Source organism: Papio anubis, chromosome 14 (genome assembly GCF_008728515.1).
Source record: "Papio anubis isolate 15944 chromosome 14, Panubis1.0, whole genome shotgun sequence".
NCBI classification, from domain to species: Eukaryota; Metazoa; Chordata; class Mammalia; order Primates; family Cercopithecidae; genus Papio; species Papio anubis.
In genome coordinates, this window is record NC_044989.1 from 106,639,224 (window position 1) to 106,651,496 (window position 12,273).

Here is a 12,273-nt window from a genome sequence, read left to right on the forward strand (position 1 = left end):
CATGAGCCACTGTGCCTGGCCTGATGTGCATTCTATAAAAAAAAAAAAAATATATATATATATATATATATAAAAAACAAGCCTCAATGTCTCATTGGAGGGTAACAGGAGGAGGAGTCCATGGAGGGGCTGGCCAGTCCTGGAGCCAGAGTGTGGGCCTTTCAGGAGGGATATCCCACCTGGTCTGCAGGACTGGAGACCAGCAGGGCTGAGGTGAGTCCTGGGCCACTCTGGCAGCAGAGGAGGTCAGAGCCAGTGACCCACACTGGGGAGCCAAATACGAGGAAGCTTTAGAAGAGGGGAGTGTCCCCTCTGCTGTTGGCACTGACGACCTGAAGACCCATCTAAGTGCTCACTGATGACCAAGAGGACAAGGTGTTGATGCCCATGACCTGGGCCGCCATGAGCCACTGCCCCTGGAGGTAGGGGGCCCCTCTAGAGGATGGCAGCCTATCTCATGGCCAACGATAACTTACCTGTGAGCTTGTTGGGGCTTGGGGGCTCTTCCTTGCACCCAATGACTTACACGCAAGGTTGCTGGTACCAGGAATTCTTTGCCAGGTTTCTGATTGGTGGCTGGAGTCATCTGATGGCCACTTCTGTCCTCTAAGCCCCACCTGCCCTTCTGAGGATGAGAGGATGGGCGTGGCCACTTATTGAACATATATTAAGTGCCAAAGGCTTTTTACTCATGATCTCTAAGCCTTACAACCTTCCTTATAAACAAAGGAAATGATGTTCAGAGAGGCTGAGTGACTTTCCTAGGCCCACACAGCAAAGAAATGGTGAAGCCTGATTTGAACCCAGGTTCCTTCTTCAATGCAGAGCCTGCTCTTCCCTCTGGCTACCATCCTGTGTATTCAATGCTTTGAGCAGTTGCCTCAGTGGCAGGCTGGGCTGTGACATCTTCCCTGAGCCGCAGTCCCCCTCATCTGTAAATTGGGATCACAAGAGTTGAGAAGGAGGTGCCTGGTGCCTGGCACAAAGCAGCGCTTGACTACCCATGCCAGACCCTCTGCATGACCTGCCTCTGGGTCAGACTTTGACCCTCTTTAAAAATCTTGGCGGTGGCTCACACCTGTAATCCCAGCACTTTGGGAGGCTGAGGCGGGCAGATCATGAGGTCAGGAGATCGAGACCATCCTAGCTAACACGACAAAACCACATCTCTATTAAAAATACAAAAAATTAGCCAGGCGTGGTGGCAGATGCCTGTAGCCCCAGCTGCTTGGGAGGCTGAGGCAGGAGAATGGCGTGAACCTGGGAGGCGGAGCTTGCAGTGAGCCGAGATCATGCCACTACACTCCAGCCTGGGGAACAGAGCAAGACTCCATCTCAAAAAAAAAAAAAGGGGATGGGGGCAGTTCCAAGATGGCTGAATAAGAACAGCTCCAGGCTACAGCTCCCAGCATAACAGACAGAGAAGACGGGTGAATTCTGCATTTCCACCTGAGGTACCGAGTTCATCTCACTGGGGCGTGTCAGACAGTGGGTGCAGCCTATCAAGTGAGAGCTGAAGCAGGGTGAGGCATCACCTCACCCAGGAAGTGCAAGGGGTGAGGGAATTCCCTTTCCTAGCCAAGGGAAACTGTGACACACAGCACCTGGAAAATCGGGTGACTCCCGCCCTAATACTGTGCTTTTCCAAGGGTCTTAGCAAACAGCACACCAGGAGATTACATTCCACGCCTGATTTGGAAGGTCCCACACCCATGGGACCTCCCTCATTGCTAGCACAACAGTCTGAGATCTAAGTGCAAGGCAGAAGCGAGGCTAGGGGAGGGGCGCCCACCATTGCTGAGGCTTGAGTAGGTAAAACAAAGCAGCCAGGAAGCTCGAACTGGGTGGAGCCTACTGCAACTCAAGGAGGCCTGCCTGCCTCTATAGACTCTACCTCTGGGGACAGGGCATAGCCAAATAAAAGGCAGCAGAAACCTCTGCAGATGTAAATGTCCCTGTCTGACAGCTTTGAAGAGAGGAGTGGTTCTCCCAGCACAAAGTTTGAGATCTGAGAAAGGACAGACTGCCTCCTCAAGTGGGTCCCTGACCCCTCAGCAGCCTAACCGGGAGGCACCCCCCAGTATGGGGTGACTGACACTTCACATGGTCGGGTACCCCTCTGAGACGAAGCTTCCAGAGGAATGATCAGGCAGCAACATTTGCTGTTCAGCCATATTCATTCTTCTACAGCCTCCACTCCTGATACCCAGGCAAACAGGGTCTGGAGTGGACCTCAAGCAAACTCCAACAGACCTGCAGCTAAGGGTCCTGACTGTTAGAAGGAAAAATAACAAACAGAAAGGAATCCACACTAAAACCCTATCTATACGTCACCATCATCAAAGACCAAAGGTAGATAAAACCACAAAGATGCAGAAAAAACACAGCAGAAAAACTGAAAATTCTAAAAACCAGAGTGCCTCCTCTCCCTCTCCAAAGAAACGCAGCTCCTTGCCAGCAACGGAACAAAGCTGGGTGGAGAATGACTTTGATGAGTTGAGAGAATAAGGCTTCAGATGATCAAACTTCTCCGAGCTAAAGGAGGAAGTTTGAACCCATCACAAAGAAACTAAAAGCCTTGAAAAAAGATTAGACAAATGGCTAACTAGAATAACCAGTGTAGAGATGTCCTTAAATGACCTGATAGAGCTAAAAACCATGGCATGAGAACTACGTGACAAATGCACAAGCTTCAGTAACTGATTTGATCAACTGGAAGAAAGCATATCAGTGATTAAAGATCAAATGAATGAAATGAAGTGAGAAGAGAAGTTCAGAGAAAAAAGAGTAAAAAGAAATGAACAAAGCCTCTAAGAAATATGGGACTACATGAGAAGACCAAATCTACATCTGATTGGTATACCTGAAAGTGATGGGGAGAATGGAACCAAGTTGGAAAACACTCTTCAGGATATTATCCAGGAGAACTTCCCCAACCTAGCAAGGCACAACAACATTCAAATTCAGGAAATACAGAGAACGCCACAAAGATATTCCTCAAGAAGAGCAACTCCAAGACACATAATTGTCAGATTCATCAAAGTTGAAATGAAGGAAAAAATGTTAAGGGCAGCCAGAGAAAGGTCGAGTTACCCACCAAGGGAAGCACATCACACTAACAGTAGATCTCTTGGCAGAAACACTACAAGCCAGAAGAGAGTGGGGGCCAATATTCAACATTCTTAAAGAAAAGAATTTTCAACCCAGAATTTCATATCCAGCCAAACTAAGCATCATAAGTGACGGAGAAATAAAATCCTTTACAGACAAGCAAATGCTGAGAGATTTTGTCACCACCAGGCCTGCCCTACAAGAGCTCCTGAAGGAAGTACTAAACATGGCAAGGAACAACTGGTACCAGCCACTGCAAAAACATGCCAAATTGTCGATGCTAGGAAGAAACCGCATCAACTAATGAGCAAAATAACCAGCTAACATCATAATGACAGGATCAAATTCACATATAACAATATCAACCTTAAATGTAAATGGGCTAAATGCTCCAATTAAAAGACACAGACTGGCAAATTGGATAAAGAGTCAAGACTCATCAGTGTGTTGTATTCAGGAGTCCCATCTCACGTGCAGAGACACACATAGGTTCAAAATAAAGGGATGAAGGAAGATCTACCAAGCTAATGGAAAACAAAAAAAGGCAGAGTTTGCAATCCTAGTCTCTGACAAAACAGACTTTAAACCAAGAAAGATCAAAAGAGACAAAGAAGGCCATTACATAATGGTAAAGGGATCAATTCAACAAGAAGAGCTAACTATCCTAAATATATATGCACCCAATACAGGAGCACCCAGATTCATAATTCCTAAACAGTATAATTGTGAATTAGCGATGAGCATATTTTTGAAAGTTCTTTAAGAGATTCAAGCAAGCACCCAGGTTTGAGAGCCATTGACACCAGGCAATCCTGTCACTCACAGATGAAGCCGTTAAGACATCCAGATCAGTCAGAGCTGATAGTCACTGCACACTGGTGGATGTGCCATGGGCACTGCTGGTTGTTATGACCACCATCTTTTCTCATTGGTCAATAGCCATCCTGTGTCCATAATGATGGTTGGTGTCCATGATGAAAATTTCAAATACAATTATATTTTGCAGCTAATGAGTAGTAACATTGAATTAGCACTCAGAATCTTCCTGCCATGAAGTCAGTTGTGTGTTCTCTGCATTCCTTGACCCTCACTTTTTGTGTAAAGTTTTGTGTATTACCTGATGAATAGAACAAAACTTGTTTGTGCCCATTAAACAGGCAATTCATGTTTTTGAAAGATAAGCATTATCTTTCCTTTATCACTTCTAATAATTCAACTCTGTAGTCCTGATAAGTGTGGCTTACAAACTGGAAGACAAAAGACATTTTAAAAAACCTAATAGCTAAGTTAGTTTTTGAAGCTATTAATATTGCTAAAATTATTGCTATAGAAAAGAGAAAAAAGCATGCTGAATAGAACTCTGTTCTTAGAGATTTCTCCTGAAAAAGTCACATGTTATTTCTTCTCACCTCCATTGGCAAAAAAAAAAAAAAAAAAAAAAAAAAGCTATGTTGTCATGCAAAAATTTAAGTAGGTAGGTTGGAATAGTCAGAATGCATTCATAAAAACTGAACTGAAAATATTTGGAGAACAGCACCAATGACTATCATGAATGCCAACATGCATCCCTGACAAACCCATGCTGTTACTCTCCAAGCTTTTTGTCTTGCAAAGTATTAGAACTTCCTATCTGAAGCCATACCACTCAGAGGGACTGCAAAATACGTAATGACATCTCCTTTAGGATGTCCTCAGATAATTCAAGGAAAAGAAGTTAAATAATTTAAAAAGTGCTTTTGGGTACAGCTATTTAGCAGTAGGGGATAAGATTAGAGGTAGATTGTAAAGATAATAGTAGGGTTAGGGTTAGGATTAGGGTCTGGGTCAGAGTCAGGGCCGAAAGTATGGTTAGAGGTGGGGTCATGGTCAGGGTCAAGATCAGAGTCAGGGTCAAAGTCAGGGTCAGAATTAGGGACCAGGGTAGGGATCAGGGTTTAGGGTCAGGGTTAAAGTCTAGAGACAGGATTGGGGTTAGGATTAGAACCAGAGATTTGTTCTCCTCAGGACCCACCAGAGAAGAGGCCATGGCTTTGGAGCACCTGGTAGTGTGTCCACAGTGAAGACTAGAGTTTCATTGTCCTCAAGACTGACCTGGGGAGACGTGGCTGCGGGCCAGTGAGGAAGGTGAGGCAAAAGCTTCCTGTCTGCTCCCTGGGTGCTAAAGGGAGCTCTGCCATGGGCTTTACTTCACACGTTATATCCTGCAAGTCTTGTTTTACAAAAGCATCCCTTCCTCGACGCTTTGGTTGCTCATCATCACAGCGTGTCATAACATATGGTAAGATTTGAGTTTGCTTCAGCGGGGATATCTTGGTACAGAGAAAGGAGCAATGCTTAGAGCCACTATCAGGACAGTTGGGATGAAAGCTGGGGATGGGCAGAGGCTGGAGGAAACATGTGCACCCCCTGTAAACACTTTTATTCACGTTTTCATTACTCATTTTTCTTACAGTGTTAAAGTAGTAAAAATGGTATTGAAAAATTGGAAAGTAGGCATATTAAAACTTGCAACATTATTTAAGTTTAAATATATTATTTGTACCTCATCAACATTTTTTATTTGGTTGAGAAAGTCTAAGGTTAACTGGCAGCATATTTTAATTGTAGATAGAATAATGTCTGTTTTATAAACATTGACATCCTACATTACATGTGTGAACCCTGAAAATCTGAGACAGGTCTCAGATTTTTTAGAAAGTTTATTTTGCCAAGTTTGAGGATGCGCCCCTGATGCCTCTGCAGGAGGTCCCGACAACACGGGCCCAAGGTGGTCAGGGCCCAGCTTGGTTTTACACACTTTAGGGAGACGTGAGACATCAATCCGTATGTGAAAGATGTACCTTGGTTCAGTCCAGAAAGGTGAGACAACTTGAAGAGAAGGCCAGACAGGGAGCTTCCAGGTCATAGGTAGGTAAGACACAAATGGTTTCATTCTTTTGAGTTGCCGGTTACCCTCTCCTGATGAGGCACTCAGATACACATTTCTCTCGGTGAGCAGAAGGGTGACTTTGGACAGAATGGGAGGCGGGTTTGCCCTCAGCAGCCCCAGCTTGACTTTTCCCTTTAGCTTAGTGATTTTGGGTCTCCAAGGTTGATTTTCCTTTCACAAGGTCTACTATGTTTTCCTATGAGTACTAAGTATTCATTGGGTATTTTATTACACAAGGCACGGATTTAAAAAAAATCATCAACTTCATGACTAGCTCTATAGACATAACAACATAGAGGTTCAACTAAATTTGGAAACATTCCAGAGTTTTGGTTTCTAATACTTCTTTGTGATTCTTTAAAAGGTAAAGTATTTTTTTTCTGTAAAGCATAGGAACATCTAAAATCACCCGTAGAATTTCTTGCCATTTTTTTCTCTAGTTTTCCCATTTTCTGCAAAGTCTCATTGAGGAAATTGACTTTTAATATCCTTTTACATGCTTTTGTTTTAGAAAGCTTTGTGGTAAAACATTGAATCTTCATGGTCACAAGTTCTGTTCACATTCTTTCTTTCTTTGAATATTTTTTTCCCAGTGGCCAATATTTGATTCTGTTGTATTACAGCTAAAAGGTAGGCATGGAACAAAATAAAGACAAGAAGTCTTTGGAAGAAGTGATCCAGTTACAACGAATAAATTTGCCATTGGAACATATTTTTACAAAGTCACTCTTTTGAAAATATTTAGTCATGAATTGAAACAGAGTCTGGTAGGTTATTTTTTTTCCTGGTCTAAGGTGAACAGCATTTTAGAGAATGAACCCAGGACACAACCACAGCACAAGAAAAAAATATGATAAATAAGTTTACACATATGTGTTACCACTGTAACAGAAAACATGTAAAGAACATTTATTTTGATTTATATATCAGTCTGCATTGTTTAATTTTTTTGTGTCATAAATGCTCTTATTTAAAAAACAGGACTAGTTAACAGTGTCAATTACTAGCAATTCATGGTATAAATAATTAAACAAGGAAGTGTTCGAAAAATATAACAATGTTTCAAATACAGTTATATTTTATAGCAGTTTTTGACTTACACAGAAATTGCAAAAAAGAAAAGTTGCAGAGATTTCCCTTGTAGCTTCAACCTACTTTCCTCTCTTATTAACATCTTCTGTCAGTGTGTCTCACATGGTTTATTAATATCTTACATAATGTGTCACAGTTAATGAACAAATACTGATAGATTATTATTAACTAAAATTCATATTTCATTTGGATTCTCTTAGTTCCATCTTACCCTGACCCATCCAGGATCCCGCATGACATGTAGTTATCACATAGTCGGCTCCTGGATGTGACAGCGTGTCCGGCTTTCCATCTCATGATGACCTTGACAGTATTGAGGAGGATTGGTCAGGAATTTTGTAGAAAGTCCCCCATTGTGATTAAACATGGAATTTTTCTTATAATTAGACTGGGGTTATGGATCTGGAAGAAGTAGATCACAGAGGTGAAGTGCTACTCTTCTCACTTCATTTTCTCAAGGTGAACTGTCGCCTTTGATGTTCACTTGGATTGTTCGGCGGAGCTAGCTTGTCAGGTTTCTCCACTGTGACGTTATTTTTCCTCCTTGTCCATACTGCACGTGTTCTTTCAGAGCAAGTCACTATGCGGAGCCCACACTTACAGAGTGAGGAGCTCCACCTTCTTGATGGCTGACTGTCTACCTCAATTATTTGGAATTCTTTTGCAAAGGAGATTTCTATTCAACTCCATTTGCTTATTCACCTATGTATACAAACACAGACACCTAGATAATTACTTAAAGCTTTAGTTACTATTCAGCACTACAGCATTATGTTGCACAATTCATTCCTGTGTTGGTCATGGGTAGCTCTTTTTATTGGCTCCTATTTTTCTTTCAATAAAATAATTAATTTTATTTATTTTTATTACATATTAATTTTTTTTGTACATACTTACTTTCTGATACTTCAAGATTATCCTGGCTCATATATTTACTGTCCCAGTTCTAGTACCAGACATTTCTTCAAAGAGCCTGATTCCTTTGAGAATGGTAGGAAAACTTACATCTGACTGCTGAATGAGCACATTATATCTTGTCTGTCCTTAGCAATGCTAGGAAGTATATGTGTGCATCTAACAGACCCATACACCCCTAATTATAAAGGTTTCTATGTGGAACTGTTTGTATCTACACTAAACCAAATGTAAGTTTATGTTGATGTCTCCACCTCTGATCTACTATCACATGAATCATTCTAGCCTTCTACCCTTGCTAATTTGTAACCTCCCACTTCAACAGTGAGAGACCTGGTTCCTACCATCTGCAAATTATGTAAGTCATTGTTTTATTCCAGATACAGATACTGTGGTTTTACAATTGTTCACAATTACTCCTGTTGGAAAGAACTTTATAAAATGGAATCCAGTGATGAAGTGTAGTTCATTTGCCTTCAGCCTACAGAATCGATTCATTTTTGAAGTGACTTAGGTCAACACCATTTTCCCTACACCTTCATTGAGTTTTTTCCTACATTTGTGTCTTAGTCCACTTTGTGCTTCTATAACAGAATACCTGAGGCTGGGTAATTTATAAGTAAAAAAGGTCCATTTGGCTCACAATACTGGTGGCTGAAATGTCTGAGATTAGGCAGCTGCATCTGGTGGGGCCTCAGTCTTTTTCACTTCATGGTGGAAAGTGGAAGGGGAGCAAGGGGTGCACCAGAGATCATATAGCAAGAGCGACAGCAGGAGGGAAGCCAAGGAACCCAGACTCTTGTTAACTCCTACTCCTGCAGGAATAATCCATTCCTGTGAGAGCAGAACTCACTCATCCCCATGGAGGACATTAACCTATTCATGAGGGATCCGTCCTCAAGACCCAAACACCTTCCACTGGGCTCCACCACCCCACACTGCCACACTGGGGGTCAAATTTCAACACGAGTTTTTGCAGGGACAAACCACATCCAAACCATAGTAATTTGTAGCATAGTTAATTTCTTTTTCACATGATGTATTCTGTGTTGGGATACTCCATATCCTGAATAATTTTATTTAATTTGAATAGAGTTTGGCTTACCCATTTGGCTGTAAAATTCTGTGTGTTTTGACAAATGCGTAGTGGCAGGTATCCACTATTAAAGTATCATATGGAATGTATCAAACCCCCACCCCATTGAGCCAATGGCTTCCCATCTGTGTAGTTTGCCTTCTCAAGAATCTCATTAAATGAAGTCACACTGTGTATATTCTCCTCAGACTGTCTTCTTCCACTTAGCAATGTGCATGCAAGATTCACTAATGTCTTTGTGTGAGTTGGTAGCTTGTTCCTTTCTACAGCTAAATAGTATTCCATTGCATGAATGTACCACAATTTGGTTATGCATTTGGGGAGAAAAATCTTCCTCTTCTAACTTTGTTCCAGGGTTGGAGACCTTCAAGTTAACTGACAATAGATACATTAATAGGAGAGAAAATATTTGGCTTCTTATTCCCCAAGTATCATTGTAGGACAAAATTCATCAGATGACAGGATCCAGTTTACAAACAGGTAAAAATAGCCCAAAGACAAGAAACTAGACTAGAATCTGATAACCCACAAAGTCTATAGATTTCCTTTTATTTATTTAAATTTTCTATTATACTTTAAGTTCTAGGATACATGTGCACAACGTGCAGGTTTGTTATGTAGGTATACATGTGCCATGTTGGTTTGCTGCACCCATCTACTCATCATTTACGTTACGTATAGTTTTCCTCAAAAAACATTTTTTTGAGACAGGGTCTGGCTCTGTCTCCCAGGCTGGAGTGCAAAGGTGCAATCTCAGCTCACTGCAACCTCTACCTCCTGGGTGCAAGTTATCCTCCCTCCTCAACCTCCTGATTAGCTGGGACTACAGGCACATGCCATCATGCCCATCTAATTTTTCCATTTTTAGTAGACACGAGGTTTCACCATGTTGCCCAGGCTGGTCTTGAACTCCTGGCCTCCCAAAGTGCTGGAATTATAGGCATGTGCTCCCACACCCATCCGACTTATAGTTTTCCATTGAAACATAAAATTTATCTCCATAGTAACCATCATTTTTGATCATAGATAATCAAAGTAAGATTATTCTTGTTTCAAAAATAAGTCTAGCCTTGTTAGATTTTGCCTGATCATTTATGTTAGTGCAGCAAGAACAAGAGTTGACCACATAGGTGCTTTCAAGCTTCCTTGCTGCAAATTTTCCTACAGAATCTCAGATTGGACTTTTAAAGGCCTTATTGAGGCTAAAAGCCAAGCCAAGAACATACTACCAAATTTCAGCTGCAGTCCTTATAGCTTCGTGTGAATTCCTCTCTGCTTGAGGCCCTCAAAATAGCCTCAAATTCCTGGGCCCACAAGGAAATGATCTTCCTTACTAATCTGTAAGGCTGTGAACCCCATAATCTAGGTATCAGACTGGCTTTACTCAGAGTGCTTTGTAAGCATTAACTCCATAAAAGTCAACCTTAGTTCCTTACAATTGCTGGTCATAACTAGTCTGAGGTACACTTCCTAAATATGATATTTCAGTAAAAGCCTTGATAATATAGACAAAGTTTCCAATTATGTCCTGTTACAAGGTGAACAGATTCTTACTGGACTTTTGCTAACAACTATATTGTCATGAAAGTAAGAGTATTCAGTAAGAATTTCAAAATTCTAGAGAAATCAGGTGGGGAAAAAAAGATAAACGCTCCATTTGTGTTTACAAAAGCATAATCTACTAAAATTGTTGTGAGTTAGAGTTAGCTTAAGAGTGGCCAGGTGCGGTGGCTCACGCCTGTAATCCCAGCACTTTGGGAGTCCGAGATGGGCGGATCACGAGGTCAGGAGATCAAGACCATCCTGGCTAACATGATGAAACCCTGTCTCTACTAAAAAATAAAAGAAATTAGCCGGCGTGGTGGTGGGCGCCTGTAGTCCCAGCTACTCGGGAGGCTGAGGTAGGAGAATGGTGTGAACCTGGGAGGTGGAGCTTCCAGTGAGCCCTCCAGCCTGGGTGACAGAGCGAGACTCCATCTCAAAAAAACAAGAGTTAGCTTAAGAGAAAGAGATTTCTTTTTTTTCTTTTTTTTGGAGACTGAGTGTCGCTCCGTCTCAATTTCTCAATGTGGTGGGCAAAAACATGTTTATTAACAGGCCAAAATATCTAGTTTCTCTGTAAAAATAAGAAGCCAAAAGTATACAAACTTGAATTACTTATGTTCAGTAATTAATGTTTTAGTATTATACCTTATTTATAAATGATGTAGATATTTAATGGAAATATTTTACTTAGCTTAACTTTAAGGTTAAAAATTACCAAAAGTATCTTGGAAACTACTATTAGGCAGATTTACTGTAAAAAACTTATTATTGAAATAATGTTTTTCGCTTTTCACAAGATGGCACCAAAAACGAAGGAAGCTCCTGCCCCTCCTAAAGCCGAAGCCAAAGCAAAGGCTTTAAAGGCCAAGAAAGCAGTGTTGAAATGTATCCACAGCCCCCCAAAAAAAGAAGATCTGCACCTCATCCACCTTCCAGCATCCCCAGACACTGCAACTCTGGAGGCAGCCCAGATATCCTGGGAAGAGCGCCCCCCGGAGAAACAAGCTTGACCACCATGCTATCATCAAGTTTCCACTGATCACTGAGTCAGCCATGCAGAACTTGTGTTCATTGTCTATGTTAAAGCCAACAAGTACCGGATCAAACAGACTGTGAAGAAGCTCTGGGACGTGGATGTGGCCACGGTCAACATCCTGATTCGGCCTGATGGAGAGAAGAAGGTATATGTTCGACTGGCTCCTGATTACGATGCTTTGAACGTTGCCAACAAACTTGGGATCATCTAAACTGAGTCCAGCTGGCTGATTCTAAATAGATGTATATCTTTTCACCATGACAAAAAAGGAAATAATGTTTTTCATAAGAATGACAACTTAAAATCTTTAAGCTTATAGATTTGATTCTAATTATCTAGTAAGTATAATATTAGCTTCTTGTAAGCACTCAAGCAGAATAGAAACTTGTTTGTTGGCTGGGCACGGAGACTCACACCTATAATCCCAGCACTTTGGGAGGCTGAGGAGGGCGGATCACGAGGTCAGGAGATCAAGACCATCCTGGCTAACACTGTGGAACCCTGTCTCTACTAAAAATACAAAAAAAAATTAGCTGGGTGTGGTGGCAG

The 12,273-nt window shown here is 41.6% G+C and overlaps 1 long non-coding RNA gene across 1 annotated transcript; it reads left to right on the forward strand.

The window, feature by feature from the left end:
• Window positions 1–3,725: 3,725 nt before the first annotated feature.
• LOC116270332 lies at window positions 3,726–11,983 on the forward strand. Its single transcript, XR_004178376.1, has 2 exons — window positions 3,726–5,235; window positions 11,486–11,983. It is a non-coding gene; the product is annotated as an uncharacterized LOC116270332 (long non-coding RNA).
• The last annotated feature ends 290 nt before the right edge of the window (window positions 11,984–12,273 follow it).